This window comes from Pteropus vampyrus, unplaced genomic scaffold (genome assembly GCF_000151845.1).
Source record: "Pteropus vampyrus isolate Shadow unplaced genomic scaffold, Pvam_2.0 Scaffold74, whole genome shotgun sequence".
NCBI lineage: Eukaryota > Metazoa > Chordata > Mammalia > Chiroptera > Pteropodidae > Pteropus > Pteropus vampyrus.
The window spans coordinates 5,667,677-5,672,126 of record NW_011888855.1 but is presented as its reverse complement, the minus strand read 5'-3'; positions in this window follow the sequence as shown (position 1 = coordinate 5,672,126).

Genomic DNA, 4,450 nt, shown 5'->3' with positions numbered 1-4,450 from the left:
GGACCATGTGTTTAATATGATCCTGTTAAACAAGCAAATCCTCTGAGTGTGTGTGTGTGCACACGCGCGGGAGAAAGTCTGGAAGGATGATAATGATGGTTTTCTCTGGGAGGGGGCTGATAATCGACATAATGGGAGACTTTCACTTTTTAATCTATATATTCCTATATCGTGCGATGCTTTCACAAGTGTGCATTTGTTTTTAAATAAAACGAAAACAATTAAAAACAAAATAAGTCATTGTCCTTACCCATCACGAGGGCCCGAAGGCATGTGCATATCTACGCGTGCACGAATGTGAGACAGAAGTGTGTGAGGTTTCTCCTGTCTCCCCTGGGGCTGAAAACTTCTCGTGGCTCATGGCTCGTCCTCCTTCAGGTCGGATCACCCAATGGGAGCCACAGCTGGGTCTCTCATTTCTAAACAGCTTCCCATGTCTATCCTCCATCCCTCCTTGTGACTTCCTTGGGGGTTCCCTGCCCCCATTTGTCCTCCCAGAGCCCCCTGCCTGTCCTCTTTCTGGCCACTTCACACTGGTTATCCTCACCCCCTACCCCATGCAGCTACACTGTGAGCACCACCAAAGCCAAGGCAGCATCCTGTCCCTCTTTGCTCTTCATTTATATGCACAGAGAGAGGCCTCTGTGCATATGTTTGCTGAGTGACATAAGAATGAATAATAAAGGAACCTTCAGAGGGTAGCTGGGCAGGAAGGGACCTCTGAAATCACCAGGCCCACTTTCCTACCTGATGCCCTGTGCCCTCTGTCGGACACCTCTAGTGATGGGCAGCCACTGCCATTTGAGGCATTCGATCCCCTTCCTGTGGGGATTAAGTGGCTTCCAGAAGAGGGACAGTTGGTGGAGGCATTTCCCAGGTCAATTTCAAGTCTGTGGTCAGTTCTCGGCAGACAGTTTAGCAGCTTGGCAGGATGAAAAGGAAATGGCTCCGCTTCTGCTGCCAGGAGAGCCCTAACCTGCTGCACTTGGTACCTGCCTGCGAGACCTCATCCAGTTCCAGCAGGTCAGCCCCACCCTAACCACCATGTTGGCAGAGTAAATTAAGCATTGAAAACAAACTAATTAGTACTTCGGGGTAGCTTCATTCAGAAAATTACCGCACCAGGGAGGAGGTGTCTCATTTAGAACCGACTTAATTAAAAGACACTCAGTAAATTCCTGTAACAGATGAAGACAGCACTTTCCAGAAATGCTGTAAATGAAATGTTTTACTGCATATATCAAATGGTGATTAAATCTTTAATATCATAATTCCTGAAGAATGCTATTGTCGGTGACAAACAGCAACCCTCGCAACAAAGGACCTAATTGTTCCTTCCTCCTCGCTTAGCAGCTCACAGGAAGTCATAACTTCTCAGTTGTACTTTGTTCTTTGCATTTTTTTTTTCGTTCTTTGCATTTTTGATACCTATGAGTAAATGCCAACTCTGGGAGGAATCTGCCATAAAGATAAAAAATGGATAAAAACACTTTTTTCTGACTGGTTGACTTGTGGTTTAGAAAAAGACACATCTATCTTTCCTAAGCGAGGTGGCAGTCTTGTTAGTTGAATATCTGCCACAATGGGTGGGCTGTGGCCTGGGGTAGAACAGAGATGCTGAATGACTTGCCCAAATTGCCCAGCAAAGTAGAGGCTGGAGAGAAAGCCCTGCCCATGTGGTGTAGGGTGGCCTGGTGGCTGCTCCTGCCTTGGGAATGTGGCCTGAGGCAGGCAGGATGGAATGCCCACAACCTGCTCTGTCCCCCACCTCCCACCCTGCCAGGCTTCCTCCTAGCACAGCTACCTGGGACTGAGTGCATTCAGGCCACCCTGAGCACTTTTTCCTACTGGATGGGTATCTTCCTCGAGCGCCTGGTCTTGACATGGCTATGGGAGGGACCTAGAGGATGGAGGAGGGATGGGCAGAGTCATTGATCCACAGGAAACTGACAATGTGCAGACTCCCAGACTTTAGGGGTAGGGTAGGGGGTTGGTTATTGAGGAAGCTTGTGACAAGAGAAAGGGCCTTCTTGAAAAGATCTGAAAACCATCTTTTTGCTGACTTGCTGGGTAAATGGCATGACCACTTCATGCTTAGTTTCCTTAACTACAGAAGAGGTGGAAATGTTATGAGGGCCTGGGTTTGGAGTAAGAGTGACCTGAGTTTGAATCCTGCTTGGTTATGTTTTATGGGATTTGGGGCCTCTGTTTCTCGCAAAATGGGAAGACCTTCAGGGCCTGAAGGTCAGGGTTAAGTGCATCAGCATGGAAGCAGCAAGCACTGCGTGCTCAATAAGTTGATTGGTGTTGATCATTAACAGGATTTCAGCTGGGTTTACAGGAGGGGGCAAGAGATGGAACGAATGGTGTCATATCCAGATGGTGAGCAAGGGGGACCAGCTGACTTTCTCAACAAGGCTCTTGCAAATAAGCAAGCCCACAAGACGGAGCTGGATGAGCAAGGCAAAGGGAGGAGCCATGACTCTGAACCCAAACACAAGTTAACGCGGAGACAGTCTTTCTGTCGGGAGAGTGCTGGTTTTTCTGGTCGTCCTCATACGTGGAAGCGCCCTAGGGTGTCTTCTCTCTAGCCCCAGCTAAACACATGGTAGGTGCCATATACCTGTGAATAGAGTAGGAACATTCTTGGCCTTATAAGAGCTTCTTATAGATTCTCAGAATAGACTCAGAGCTGGACGAGACTATCAGAATTGGCTAGCCAATCCCTCATCGCATAGATGGGGAAACTGAGGCCAGACAATTCAGGTTCCCATCAGAGAGCCACGGCACAGTTGGAGTCAGGGCCTGCCTTCTGGCTCCTGGTCCAGTGCTCTTTCTTTAATTCACTGTCACAGTCTGGGCAGCTACTGGCCTGCCCAGGGCCTTGGAGAGAACGGGAAGAAAGTGGTGTTCCATCTTCCTAGCTGGAGGGTGAGGCTGGATTTTGGACTCATCGTGCAGGACACAGCCCACACACTGTATGTGGCATGCTACACTGCCCACTTCCCGCAGCTGGGATCACACACGCCTTCAAGAACCACCCAGAGGCCTCTTTCCCAGGAAGCCTGCCCTGATCCTCCAGACACCCCTGGTGGCTCTTTTGCTGCGGAGTGGGTAGGTCTTTATCTATCGGGGTCATGGCCCCTGATTCCACCACCCGCTTGCCCAAAACCAATTCACCAAAAACCAATATGCTTGGCATTTAAAGAAATTTTTGTATCCTTTGAGTTTTTCAAGGAGTTTCTTAAGCCACTTCTCATTAGGTCAGTTATGTCTTAACTCCAGGTCAACCAGGGCATCTAAGAAGCTTCTAAGAAGAAATGGAAGACCTTGGGAGAAAGTCATTCATGAGAAGAAAGGGCAATCATTCCCCTGTCATTAGGAAAACACCAGCCTTGTATTGTATTTCACACTCTCCTTATTTCACATTCTCTTTCATCTCTGCCCCTGCCCACAGGAGAGAGGGAGGAGGCAGCTGGGGGGCGGGGCTTGGAGGTGTAAACGGCCGCGGAGGTGCGGTGCGGGGCGGTGCGGGGCGGGGCGGGGGGGGGGCCTCTCTTCCTCGCCATTCCCAAAGGGTAGCTAAAGAGCTACAGTTGAATAATTTAAAAGCAAACTGTACAACCACTAGAAAGCACAATCGTTAACTTCTCTGGGAAGAGAAGGTGTTTCAAAGCTGGAAACACTGGACGACATTATAAAAGAGAACGTGGCAGGTACAATGCATCTAAATTTCTAAATGTAAAACAAAATAAAACATAATTGAGTGAAAAACATGCCTCGAAAGCTTTAGAAATGCTTGCACCATTTGAACAAGTAATTCGATTTCTGGGGAATCTTTGCCGATGAATAGTCCTTAAATATGAAGTTAGGTTATACATAAAGCTGTTTATTGCAGAATTATTTATGACAGTGAAAAAATTTTTTTCACACAACAACCTAAATTTGCTGTGATGTCATTTTACAAGTTGTTTCTAAAAAATGTTCACTGAGAGTCAGTGATACATAGCATCAATACCATCATACCATCAACTGTGGTCGGCCAGTCCTGGGTTAGCCGTGTATAACCTTGGGACTTAATTGCTCTCTAAACCTTAGTTTATACATCTGTAAAATGAGATAATAATGGTACCAACCTCATAGGGTGATTGTGAATATTACATGAGATAACATATACAAATTACTCAGCACAAAGCCCTCAACTGTAATGTTATAATTATTACTTTTGCATAATGTAGAAAACTGACCTATGTTTATTCATTAGTTAATTCGGCAAATATTTTTTAAGGTCCTATTTGTGGCAAGTACTGCTCTAAGTACCCAAGCTACAGTAGTAAATAGGTTAATGCTCAAGGGGGAAAAAAAAACCCCAGAAGGTACATATGTGGCATGAGCACAAGTGTGTTAAAAATAAAAAGCTGCCTGGGGTAAAAAGACTAGAAGAAAACAG